Source organism: Chiloscyllium plagiosum, chromosome 29, assembly GCF_004010195.1.
Source record: "Chiloscyllium plagiosum isolate BGI_BamShark_2017 chromosome 29, ASM401019v2, whole genome shotgun sequence".
In the NCBI taxonomy this organism is placed as follows: domain Eukaryota; kingdom Metazoa; phylum Chordata; class Chondrichthyes; order Orectolobiformes; family Hemiscylliidae; genus Chiloscyllium; species Chiloscyllium plagiosum.
Window position 1 is genome coordinate 37219699 of NC_057738.1, and position 14690 is coordinate 37234388.

At 39.4% G+C, this 14690-nt stretch overlaps 1 protein-coding gene across 2 annotated transcripts in view; it reads right to left on the minus strand.

Annotated features, from left to right (window-relative positions):
* ctnnb1 (catenin (cadherin-associated protein), beta 1) overlaps positions 1–14690 on the minus strand; it is a 37662-nt gene that overhangs the window by 22007 nt on the left and 965 nt on the right. The gene's annotated exons all lie outside the window — the stretch shown is intronic.

Sequence of the window (14690 nt, forward strand, 5' to 3'; positions counted from 1 at the left end):
ATAGGGGAGGGGAGGGAAATATATCCTTGGTGGTGGGGTTCGTTTGGAGGTGGCGGAAATGACAGCGGATGATACGCTCTACATGGAGATTGGTGGGGTGGTAGGTGAGGACCAGTGGGGTTCTGTCCTGGTGGTGGTTGGAGGGGTGGGGCTCAATGGCGGAGGAGCGGGAAGTGGAAGAGATGCGGTGGAGGGCATCGTCGACCACATCGGAGGGGGAAATTGCGGTCCGTGAAGAAGGAGGCCATCTGGGTTGTACGTTTTTGGAACTGGACCTCCTGGGAGCAGATGCGGCAGAGACGAAGGTGCAGATGGGGTAAGGGGCCGCAGAGAGACTGACACCAACGCTAAGAGCACATGGGATTCAAGGAAATTTAGCTAATTGGATCCAGAATTTGTTGAGTGGCAGGAAGCAGGTAATGGTCAAGGGGTGTTTTTAATAACAGGGACACCTGTGTCCAGTAGGGTTCTGCAGGGATTAGTGCTGGACCCCCTGTGGCAGAAATAATGATACACTTGAAAATAAGATCATAAACAATACAAAAATTGGTGGTTTGGCAAATAACATGGAGGACATCCTTTGATTATAGGGCAATATAGATGGATTGGTCAAATAGACTGAACGTGGGCAGGACAAACAAAGCAAGGGAATTCATGGACAGTAGAGCACCAGGGAGCATGAAGGAACAGAGGGACCTTGGTGCTGATGCCCACATCGCCTTAAAGTATCAGGACAAGTAGATAAAGTAGTTACCAGGACACATGGGATACTTACGTCCATTAGCCAAGACAGTTCAGAAGCAAGGTTATGGTGGAACTGTACAAAACATTGGTTGGACCACAGCTAGTGCACTGCATGCAGTTCTGGAATCTACAATATAGGGGGAATGTGATTCCACTGAAGAGCTTGCAGAGGGGTTTACGAGCAAGTGGGAATCTAGAACTCACTGCCTAGAAGGATGGAACGGGCATAAACCATCAACATTTTAGAAATATAGGTACAGTCGGCTCTAATTGTAACACCACTGTTCCGTTCTTATGCGATCTCCATTTTAAGAAAATCACACAATAGCCACACCGTTTAAACAAACGGGGCTGAAATCATGTTATAGCCAATACAGGTAAACAAAGTTCCCATTCTACAAATAATGGTTTAAGTTCTTCAATCGCAATCAATCCAATTTGCATTGAACAACCACATTATAGCAGAACAGACTATGTATGTGCAATGCCAAGGCATACAAGATTTGGGGATGCCGGTGTTGAACTGGGGTGTACAAAGTTAAAAGTCACAACACCAGGTTATAGTCCAAAAGGTTTATTTGGAAGCACTTAGCTTTTGGAGCACCGATCCTTCATCAGGCATTAGGAGGCCAGCTTTGACCAATGCAGATTTGAAGTGTTATATAGGGCCTGCGAGATATGACCAAGACATTAATGGCTGCTGGGGCACGTCAGGTAACGTGGTATTAATACTGGGGAATTCAGCTGTACGTTGAACTATTAAAATAGCCAGAGTGGAAAATGTAAATTAGGTATGCAACTCTTTCAAACATTAAAAAATAGGTTCAGCCTTTGCAGTATTAGAAAATAATTGGAAAGAGTATACGTGGACACTTCAAAACAGACCGAAAAGATGTGGAAAGGAAATGGAGGTGACACTCATGCTGTAAAGACTGTTGGACAAAAACAAATTAGAGACTGGAACCAGAATAAAGCCAAGCTTTGAAGAAAGTTGGCAATAGGTTTAAAAGAGAGCAGAATCTATCAATAATTTTGGCAAGAGGTAAGGGCAAAACTGGGGTGAACGAGGAATCAGCAGACCAAAAGTCTCCTGGGCTTGGGTGATTGACAGATATTGCAAACTGACAAGATCAGGTCACGTCAAAAATTGAGCAGCTTGGAGCTGGTCAGAGATTTTGGCTAACTAGAGAGAGGTAAATTGGAAGGGAGTATTCACCAGAATACACTGTAGATACTAAATACAATTACAATCCAATTCTGCAGTTCTTGGGCACAAAAGTCTTGTTGCCTGACAAGTTGGGCAAAGATAATGGAGCTAGGAAAACTTATAAATGGGTAAGAGAGTTGAAGAAGATTTCCCAGTGGCAATAGACAAGGACAATGGAAGCTATAAGGTGACATCAAGGACGGATAAACCAAAAAGAAATCGAACATAACTGAAGTCGAGGTGACTAAACACAGGACACAAGTTAAAAGACTGAAAGAACAACTGATCACAAGGACTCTGACATAACAGCAATGACTTAAAGAAAAAGGTGGAGGAAAAGAATGAGAGATATCCACAAGGATTGAGGATGACAAACTACAGTTCCCTACAGTTGTTTCAGCTCAGAACCAACTTTAAATTTGTCTGTTATTTAAGTCTCAGGAACTCAGTCAAACATCTCACCTCCAAAGCAAAAATCATTACAATTAAGTAACTTATACTTTCAGTTCCTACAAAGCACTGACTGAACTCTCAATTTCAACCACACAACTGGTTTAGATCACCAAGACAGGATGCAATACAGACACACAAGATTTCCTACCACAGACCACAGGAAGAAAGATTAGTTGAGGTGTAAGAGCCCAATAATACTGATGCACAGTAGCAGACTAAAGCCATGTACAAGCATTGCGCCCAGCATTAAGTAATCAACCAGGGCAAACCATCAAAAAGTGACAGGCGATCACTTCAAATTAAGTAGGTAGTGACTGAATCAAAAGGAACCAATAAAACTAATTAATTCTTCAAATTCTCAAACATAGTCGTCAAACACAAATGCCCTCAGACAACAGATGTGAACAAATCTTAATATCGACATCTCATCAGCAGGATTCCTCAAAATCTATGAATTGTCAGATTTATGAAAACTGGAAATAAAAAAAACAATAAATTTAAACTCACTGACAGCATCTCCGGAACAGGAAGAGTTAACACAAGAGGTCCATGACCTCAAGCTGGACAGTAGATAATTAATCTGAAAAACCTTTTGTTCTTCACCACATTTGCTACTAGACCTCCTGAGTATTTTGCTTTCATTGCAGAGGACTGGTTCTATCTGGATTTCTTTTCTGATTTATGCTGGGGTAGTTTCACAGGTGTTTAGAACTGATACCTTACAGAAGCAACCATTTTTACAAGTCTAAGACAAATGCTGGCAGCCTTTCAAATGACAGAAAATCAAACAGCCAAGCCCAAACCTCTACTCTCCCAAAATCCATGTTCTCATCCATTTGTTAATTTCAGTCCTCCCAATACCAAAGAGAGAACTCAACTGTCGTGTTCCAATTGCCAGCCCAAGATCAGCTAGCGTCATTCTCCAGGAAGTAATGATAAGCCAGAAATTATACATTTTCATTTAACATTTTACAACACTTGGTTAGAGATTTAATTGCACTTTACATTCTAAATGATTCTTCATAGACACCATGAAGCAGCCTACTTCACCTTAACAAATCTTGACAATGCAGTTCCTTCCTTTCCTCAGTATCTCTTCCCAAAACTGCCAGAATACAACTGGCTTCCTAAAGATAAACACCAAGTTACAATAATCATTAAAATTTAAAAATGATGAATATCAGGTAGAGTTCCTCAAGAATAATGTCATTGTATTTGCACTTGTATTTGTAATTGTTAATCATTGTCTCTAGATTACAATGATTTCCATTTATACAGCACCATTTTACATAAATATCCCTAGCTTTAGAATGTTATAAAATAATTTAGCACAGATGAGGGCAGATAAACAAAAGCAAAGTTGAGAAAGTAACTTTTAAGGAGCAATTCGATGCAGGAAAGGGCGGGGGTCGGGCAGGCAAAAATGCTTAGTGTCAGAATCTCAAAGCTGAAGTCCTTAGCAGCTAAAGGCTTGTCTTATAAATGGTGCAGCAATTGAAACTAAAGTAACGCAAGGAGGTAAACATTGAAGCCTTGGTGGGATTTCAAAGCAGGATTAAGGTATTGGTCAACCAGGAGCCAATCCAGGAAAACCAGGATTAATGGACACAGGTAGAGTTTTGAAGATCAAGTTTTATGAATGAGAGACAGCCAGGAGTTAACTGGAATAGTCATGACTGCAGGAGAAAAACAGCTATAGGTTTCAACAGGAGAGTCAAGTAGTAAACAGAATGAGGCAATGCTAGAAGTGGAAACAAGTAGTCATAGTGATGGCATGAATGCCTAGTCAGAAGCTCTTAGAGGTCAGGTATAAGACCAATGTTACAATGGTTCAGCTTCATATTTGCCAGAAATAAAGATAATAATAGTAGAAAGGAACAGAATTAATACAAGGAACTAAGAAAAATACCTTTGACCTTCCCACGGTTTAGTTGGGGGGAAATTTCTGCTCATCTGGCTCTGGTTGCTAAGCATGCAATTTACTAATTTACAGATATCCAAGAGTTGTGTGGCGATGTTGAGGGATAGGTGGGTGGTATCAGTATACATGGCAAAACTGACACTACATTCTCAGATGTCACCAAGATCCAGTATATTGATTAGAAATCACAATTACCTCATCACAAGAACACCAGGATACTGTAGCTATTATTGTACCACCTCTGCTGTAGTCAACAGGCCTTACTCACTGTTGCCCTGGATTTCCTTTTAAGTAAAGGAATGGTCAGATTTGGATTCTGCAATCAATGAAACTTTATCTGGTTTCACTTTGAACAGTTTCGAGCTATGCGGCATAAAATTCTTCCACACCCATATGAGTCACTCTACACAACACCATTTACAGATTTAATTTCAAAATCTCGTCACTCATTCTACAACAAATGTTAGTCACCCATTCAATATCACTGCCTATTCAGGAGGCCTTAGCTATTGTCATACTTGTACTGAAGAGTGGGGTTTATGTATTAGATTTATTTCAAAAAGATGAAAAGCTTACAACTTCCAATATAAACTCCCAGCTAAAATTATGCCTTTCTTCAGAATGTTAAACATTGCTCTTATACTTTGAAACTTCACTATTAGCAAACAAATCACCACAGTACTGAATTAACTTTGCCAAGGAAGTACTGCAAACATGCCTACACTCAGAAGAAAATCAAGAGAGCTCTGAAATTTGGTAATTCATTGCATAGACAAACAAAAGGAAATGACATAAAAAGAGCTGCAGGCAGAATAGTCTCTGGCCCAGATTAGTCATCTTCCTCAGGAAGAGAGGGAGAAAACAAGAGCTCCTGGGTTACACGTCCACTCATCTTCCTGAAAGAATCAGGCAGCCAGTACCAGTTCGTATGGAGAATTAATACACTTTATAATGGAAAAATCAGGAAACAAATTCAAGGTATTATCAGATGAGAAGTTTGAAAGCCCAAGCTGTTGTAGAAGAGTGCAACATACACATTGACAAGATGTTTGTTGCACACACTTCACGAATATATCTCCAGACTTGCACTCAGTCAAAATGTCTATCTCGCAATAAAATGAAAACCCAGACTAGCAGAGGCCATACATCAGCTAAAATTCATTCTGGCATAAGCCAATACTCCAAAACCATGTCAAAAAGTGCTGTGCAGTCCAATCAGGTTACAGAAGACCAATTATTCTACTGTAATTAATCTGAATCACATTACTATGCTAACAGCTCAGTCATGCCAAAGCAAGCCCAACTAGGGCCCCAAGTGACCTCAAGATGAACTCAATGGAAAAAGTACCAACTTAATTTCACTTGAGGTCATTGGAAAACTTTTCCATTCTAAAGGACTTAAAATGAATGCATTATCTAAAGCAAAAGCCACAAAAACAAAACTCTTATAAACAGGCTAAGCAGAGGTCAATACATTTAATCGTACCAAGTACAGCTGGACATTAATATGCATTTTAGATCTCCGATCAATAAGGCTACAGAAAGACTTTGAGATCAAAATTGAGGCAGATTTAGGGAATAAACTTGGACTTTCAAACTTAATCACAGCTACCTTCTACAACTGTGCTGCAAACATCAATCACCAGAAAACTGAAAATTGCATTACAGAAACATTGGGTCTGTTATCCAAAATATTTTCTATTATCTACTTAAAAAGACTAATTAAAAAACAAAATGGTAGGTAGAATATAAAATGCTGATTGTACTAGCCAAGCAATTTGATATATGCCTTTGTCACTTTGACTTTCCTACCATGCAATCCCTAGCTGGTAAGGCTGTTAGTCAGTGACCAATGTGGGTTTGGGTGGAGGGATAGTGGAGTAGAGCAATATTCTCCCTTATCCAATAGTCAGATAAGGATGCTAGGTCAGCTAAGAGTAGACCACTGAAAAGGCAGACAAACAGACATTGTTTAAAAAAGCAGGCAAAAATATATCACTATTAACACAAACCAATGTGTGAAAAGAATCAGCCAAGGAAACAAGCTACCAGTATTATTGGAGCAAAGAACTGAAACGGGAAGTTTTTTTTTAAAACCTCAAGATTCAATGAATATAAAGACAGTTACTCACATCTGTAATCAAGAATTCCAATATCAGAGACACACCATAATAAACCATTAGCTCATCTTAAATTCTATATAATTCCATGCAACAAAACATGCAATAAATGCATTTAAATCAAGGCCTACAAATTAAATTCAAATTTTAATTATTGATCATTCTAGTATACTGCTATGGGGAGAAATGAAAGACACCCTGAATCGGGGTGTTTTTCTTTAAAAGCTGAAGCATTCAGCTATAATAGCAATCTGCAAAATCTTTGGCTTTCTATGCATAAGAATGACCCACTTACTTCAGATGAAAGAATTTCTTTAAAATATCATTCTGTTCTCAAAGTGAATGCAACATTTAGAATTAACATTGATTTTTAAAGAATGGCTTGCTTAATTACTTAGAATACACAACCTTGTTTCTAAAACCTTTTACCTTGCAAGGTCACTGCACAATGTAGAGCTGTCTACAAGTTGGTAACACCGAGTCCATGTTTATGCTAGATAAATACTAGTTTTAAATCAGTACATAAAAGACTACGTCAAACAGACAGATCTGCACAAAGTCAAGTTTGAATAAACCCACAAACGGTCACACTAACAAGCTGTATATTGGCTCAGAAATTGGAATGGCACAGACAGACCAACAAATTAAGGTCAAAACAACGTACTCAACATACAGACTTGCAAAAGGATTTACCAACATTATAAAGAAGCCTGGATCGTTGTGCAGAATTTAAACTAAACAACCTTTTCTTCAAGCTTATTTGTTCCTTTTCATACTTCAAATTAATTATGGTTACAACTACAGCATTCAGCATTATGGATGAATTACTGACACTGCACCCAAGATTCTTAAATCACTTGTTATGTCACACTCAAATGCCATTATGACATTCTACTTTAAGAAGGCATTTTCTTCAATGCAAGACAGTCTTCAAGATTAATACTCAGAAAACATCTTACTTCCAAACAATTTCCTTCCATTCGTGAAGGCATTTATTCATACAGGAAATTCTTTGAACATTCTAGCCTCCTAGCAATTTGCTGTTCTTTTCACATCAACCCAGACAGCATACAGGTTGTACAACTTACAGGAATAATTCTGTCACCACTCAACAAAGCCAAAGGAAATTCTAACTAACGTGACTAGGAAAGGTGGGCCAATTTTTCCACTCGCCTGGGAGAGGGCTACTGGTTGATGCCCCCTAGCTCACCAGACAAGGAATCAAAGCTTGGCCCTTCTGGTCACAATTCCACTGCGGATATAAATTTTTTGACAGAACCATCAGCAACGCAGATCTATTATCAAATCAACACAAAAAGCATGAGGCCATAATGAGTATTTTGTCTCTCAACCACATTAACCCTACAAACCTGGCCTCTTGCCCCTCCCAGATTTAATTACTCCATCACTGGTAGCCAAGATTTCAAATGCTCGGCTCCCCAGCTTCAGATCTCCCCATAAATTCAGGTCATCTCAACTCCCCATGAGCATATCTTAGGTCAAGTGCCCCAATAGTTCACTTTTCACAGCTTTGGTGCTGTATTTGATCTCTTTGTAAACTTTCAACTATGAGCTGCCATCTCAAACCACTGCAGTCTATTTGATGTCGGGAGATCCATAGTCATTGGGGATTCCAGGATTTTGATTCAGCAACAGTGAAGGAAAAGTAACATATTTCCAAGTCAGGACAGTGAATGGCTGGGAGGAGAACTTTTAGATGTCCTTTAAAAAGCCGTTTTGCTGTCTTTCGCAGGGTGAGAGTGAGCCCAGCATCGTGAGCATGTGCAGTGGTGGCGAGTGTCAGCAAGCCCTTAGAGCTCATAATAGCAGCAAGTGTGGCTTCAGTAGTGAGAGATGACACCAGAGCATGGGGATGTCAACATTGGTGGGCTCACCAGTGAAGGACTCAAGGCTGCAGCAGCACCGTTTGAAGATGGCAGAGACAGGTCAGCTTCTGCAGTCAGGAAAGGCAGCATTTTCAGATAGTGTCAGAATCAGGATGTTGGGCTACAGCTGCCAAGCAGGTTGACATGAGCAACAGTTGCATCAGTGGCAGCATGGCTGGCCTGGCGGTACTCCTGGACTACAGTAGTGGCAATGATGGTCCAAGCAGAACTCCTGGAATGTATTGTGATGCGGTGGCATTGGTGGGCCTGAAGCCTGATGTGGATTCCTAGGTTAGTTACTGGCCTGGATGATAATTCCTGTTGCAAGATGCTAGGACTCCTCCTTGAGCAATCTCAAAGACGTAAACATGTAAATGTGGGCCAAAATACAGAAACATTCTGTCATTTGCTGATATTCAGGTGCAGCCATAGCTATCAGGAAATAGAAAACTTGTGCCCAACAGGAAACCCATTCTGAATGTTTCAGAATCTTTACTGTGCATCTGACAGATCAGAACTAACCTGGACATGCACAATAGCACCGAATTTCCTTAAGCATAAGGATGCTGCAATCCCAGTGGCAACATTCCTGACCTCAAGTACACATTGAGACACTATAACAATCACTCACCAAAAATTAGCGTACTCACTGTCATGCTACATAATGTGGAAATGGATTCCCAAGTAACTACACAACATGGTTTCGCAGGTTTCAATGAAGTGAGCCCAATATTACCATGTTCCTTTCAGAACAGACATACTTAAAATGGCAAAACAAACCAAAATATGGATACTCATCATGCCTACAACCACAGAGTCATCTATCATGGAAAGAGACCCTTCGGTCCAACTTGTCCAATCTACTGTTTCATTTTTTCCTTTATGGTACTATTTGCATGTTTACAATCTTATTGCGTTGTTTGATTTATTTCAAACTAGTAAATTTGCAAAGAGCTATTTTCAGTTCACTTGACTCACTGGTGTTTAAATTCTAAAATCAAAACTAAGAACTGTGGGCATTGGCAATAAATGTTGTAACCCTTGATGTTTTAGAACCAAACAAAAGCTTGCACATCCAGAGCAGATCCCTCACCCGACCCCTGGTGCAGGAAGAATGGCATACAAGTAGAGGCAGAGTTATATTTATTGACACATCCAACCAACATTCAATACAGCTAGCACTGACACAATGGGCCGAACGACAGCCTTGTGCCAAATCACTAATAAATCACATCAGTTAAAAGTATCCAAGAAGCGCCCACATTTCAGCATCTGGTTTTAGATATTTATAGTTAATAGGTGTAATATATAGAACTTTCCAGTGACTGTCAACCAGCGGTGTCTCTCTCACCAATGCCTCATACTAGCTTAACAGGAACCAACACCCTGTTTTAATGCATTCCAGAGTCTTTAGAGCAGCTTCAAGCTTTTAATTTTGAATTTCCAGGCCCTGTATAAAAATTACAACGAACTACTAAAATAAAAAAGTTTAAATATCAACTATTTGCACCATTTTCTAAAGCTAGTTGTGACTACTCCTTGACACACATGGAATTCATTTGATAAACTTCAAAGGACCAGTAGTCTCCACACACCTTATCCTAACCACATTCTTTCCAATATGCCATACTGAATGCATTTCTACAACCACAACTTTACAGACAATCCTTTGCTGGTATTGGCACAAGTTTTTAAAAATTCTTCAAAATAATGTAGACATTGTACAAAGACAAATTTTGCAGATTTTTACAGATTTCAAAGCAGGGAACCATTATTAAATGGAACTATGAAAGCCAGTCATGAACAAATTTGAAATTTATTAAAAGCTCTACTGTAAGGCAGCTGGGGGTACAAAATGCAGATCACCAGTGCCAAAGTCTTATCTTTCTGAAATTAATGAAAATCAAATCAAATCAAACTACCTGCAAAAAAAATTGGGCTACATTCTAATGTTATGATGGCACTGTCCCAATTAATGGGGAAGTGCACAAAAGGATTTAAATTAGTCTTGCAATTGCTTGATCAATTGATGGAAGACAATGGGGAACACTGCAAAAGGGCAACTTTACACCACAAGGCCCATCCTCCCTGAATAGTTTCCCCAGAGATGAGCAAAACATTAATCCACTGTTTACACCAAATACTCCTGAAAACTACTCCAATTAGACCAACATACACATCAAATATCAGTGTACACGTAAAGAAAATAAACTTAAGTGCTAGAAATACTGGTTCATCAGCTTCCAACTAGGAAATGGGCTAATGTTTTAGGTATGCTCACTGAGAATGACTGCCTTGTCTTGGCCAAAAGGTTGCTCTGAGTTTTTCAGCTGCTGCAAGACTGGCTGCACCAATTCCCAGCCTAATAATCCAGATTCACGTCAAAACATTCCACATAGCTTCCATACTTTAAGCAGCTATGTGCCATATTTACATTGCTGGCACAGGCAAACAAGCTCCCTTCCCATTATAAAGGGAACCAGAATGCATTTATATAGAACAGCCAACTTACAATTAATCTATAAACAGTTTATATTCCATTGTCTGAAAACAGAAGCCTGCTTTAAAACCCCCTCAAAATATCTGACAAACATTGGTCGTTTATGCTGTTGCAGTTAAGGTCAAATTCAAATAATTGTGCATTTTCCCACAATTATATTGCCTCATTCAAAAAATTTCTGGCTGCAAAGCATTTCAAACTTCATGAAATGAAAGGGGCTGTAACAAGACGCAGATACTCAGCAAATGTACAGGCTTATGTTTTAAGCTTAGGGGCAAGAGTTCTGAAAAATAAACAATCCAAAAGGTGAAGCATCAACACATCTATTCTCCCCACAAATGCTTGCTAACTTGATGAGAGTTCCAACATATTCTGTTATCTATTTTCAGCATCTTCATCTTTGCTTATACCACAAACAGGTGCTTTGTTCTTTATATAGGCAAACAGTGTATACAGTCAGCACGGACCAAGTACAAGCTATAAGAATGTTCAATTGAACAAATATTGACTTGAAATCCATCACCTAACTCAACCATTGAAACTAGCAAAAGGATGATGGGAAAAATGCTAAAACAAAGGACAGCATTTTTATAAAAAAATGTTACTCTTCCTGTTGCAACACTGAAGTCTTTTGTCTGAACAACTGATACATTCAATAATTCCCAACTTCAAATCCAGTTTACAATATTTCATTCTGAGCATTTAAACAGGAACAGGTTGACTGAACCGATTATCAAGTGTGGCTTTCTTTATTCTGGTTAAATAAATCCACAGGGGTCTGGTTTACTTCACATTAGGCCAGAATCTTAAAAGTAAAAATGAATTATTTGCATGAACAATTTGAAATATTCTGGCGAGGTGCAGAAATAAAGTAGTACATGCAAACACACAAGACTTTTTTCTCAACTCCCTTCCAGCCTTAAACACCATTCCCCAAAGTCATTTGTCACAGCTGCCCGAGACTTAAAAAAGGTGACCTGACTTTCTTAAAAAAAACAGCAGGCATTGTTAATCACTAACTGAACTCCAGTAAACATATTTTCTGCATTAACGGAGCTACTTCAAACTTTGTACGCTAGAGAGAATCTACTAAACATGTTAAACTCCAGTACAAAGCATGTGCAAAACGAAGTCAACAAATTTTTTTCAATTCTAATATTTAGAACAGAAATATTTTCTGAATACAGATGTTATATAATAAACACTCATTCGTAGAAAATAAACAACAAATGTAGTACAAGGCCACAGTGAACAGGATACCATGTAAGCTACACAGCAGAATTCATTAAGGAAGCAAAAAAAGGGCAGTCGAGGACTCCAGCTTGCTTTGCATATGCACAGGGAGGGGTTAGCGCAACTGACAAATCCTTCTCTGCTCCCCCTATTGTTTACAATTATAGAGTTATCCAGTACAGTACTGTGACGATTGGTGGCCAGCAGCCATCGAAGCACAGTCCAACTGGAGCCACAGTGTTCAGGGAAGGAGAGATAGAGGGATAATCGGAATACAAACGCTAACTTAACATCCTTAAATTCCTTTCTGCTACACTTTTTAGTACAAACAAAAACACCTGCAATAAAATGCAACTTTCAAAAATGTACAGATAAAATTCATGCATCATTGCTTCAGGTGAAACTATGAGAACACAAATTGGTCAAAAAACAACTCATTTTCAACAGCTATCTCAACTTCATAACCAGATAGAGATAACCAAAATCTGTCACTGGAGTGCAACATTTATCTAACTTAATGATTCTTCTACTTTGGAATGCAAAAATAACAGTGGACACCAATAATCTATTAAATGAATTCTCATGCTTATAATAGGCTCAAGTAAAACAGCTAAAGTTACCAAAGCCAATGAGACACCAAAATACATTAAAACTATAAAGAAATACCAGTGTAGGAACTCAAATAGAACAGCTTTTAAGTTTAGCCAATGTCTTCAAGTGCAAGCATACACTGTAGTACAAACCTTAAATCATGACCACAGATCTTTGACTATAGGAAATTTTGTTTCTATTATGAGATACCATAAGTGGATTTCAGGAATTGAATTTTGTGATTGCATCTATTTCCCCAGAAATTTGAACACTACTTTTAATACACTGGCCATATTATAGTGTGCTAAAAACATCTGGTCACTGCCACACATGAAAATACAGTTGGTCCAAACCAGTTCACATTTTTTTCTAGGTTAAAAACAATGAAATTGTCCAATACTGCACATTATACTTCTCCTCCCATTCAAAATGGAAGTGCCTCAACTTCACATTTGAAGTGTATCAACAGTCACAAGATTCCTGCTTCTACACACACCTAATTTCCATTTGCAACTCTAACCAGTGAGTTGTAAGGAAAACAAACTTGCAAACCATACATTCAGGAACCAACTACACTGAATAATAGATTGTAACTATCAATGCTAACATTTGAGATTTACACAAGCATAAAATGCAGGAACAAAACAGACCATATGTAAATCAATATCCATAAAAGCAGAATGTAAGGAAGGGACTAGATAGTAAAACCTGAAAACAACCACAATTGTTGCAATCGTGGTCACATTAAACTTCTATTTACTCAGCAAAAGGCATCCTCACATGAAACCTGAGGCAACAAGAAAACCCCATATTACTAGAAAGAATTATTCTGGAAGAAACAAAACAGATACTTTAAACTTGTCCTTTTCTTGCATTAAATTTGTATTACGTTGGATGCTCCTTTCCCGTTAAAAGGTTAAGCCAGTGCTCAAAATTTATATACTAGTACAAAAACAGATCTGTTTGCCTATGACCCAAAGCATTTATCAGTGAAATTACCTTAAAATGCAAATCCTAGACTGCTGCATAACTTGCCTACTCATTTGTTAATGAGCAAGTTTTGCCCCATTTCATCGATTTTTCAACAAGTACTGCTCGAGATTCCAGACAATTTATCAATGACACGAGCATATTCACATATACCTAAAATTTGGGGATCAAGCTGCATGCTGCCAATTCAGAAAACAAAATCACCTCAATATAAACCCACTTTATGGTTTCACCCAGTTAAGGCATTCACCTTCCCACACTCCTGTAGCCTACACATGCACTCTTATAACTTGGGATAAAAAGCTAACTCTTCAATGTTTGTAACACAAGTACATGCCTCAGTCTTGTAGCCAAATGAATACCCAAGGACCCGTAAGGCCAGGAAAACAATGGCCCCTTGAGCTCTAAATCCAAAGCTAAACATCCTCCCATCGCCCCTGCACAGATCAGAGCAGCAGGCCTTCAGTATATGTACCCTCCTGTCCTCCCCCAAGAAGGAACATCAGCTCCGCCAGGTAGAAACCCATCTTCGCACACCTGCCTTGGGATTAAAACAACATTGGTTCCACCACCCTCAGGGTAAAGAATGGCCCCCTATCCAGTCCAACCCCCTCGGACAGCAACAGGTACAATCACCCCCAGGGTAAATACTCACTCCTCTCTAAACCCCTTTGGGGTGAACAACCCCATTTTCATTCCTCCCCACCCCCCACCACCACGGTTACCTTCTCTATTGTTTCCTATCAACCATCTCTCAAGGAAAACATCCCCTCCTCTCTTGTCCCCCCTCTCAAGTTAACTGCCGCTGCCCATCTCTGCCACATCTCATGTCAACTCTGCCATCCCTCTGAGGTCATCTCAGGGTAAACCCCTCCCTAGATAAACTTCTCATCCTCTCCTCTCACTGGCCCATTTGGGGTAAAGTCCCCATCCTCTTGATTTCCCCCACCAGCCCAGCACCCCACTCCTGTCTCACCCCCCAACCCAGAGTAAACTGCCTGTTCCTGTCTTCCCCACCCCAGAGTAAACTCCCCACTCCTGTCTC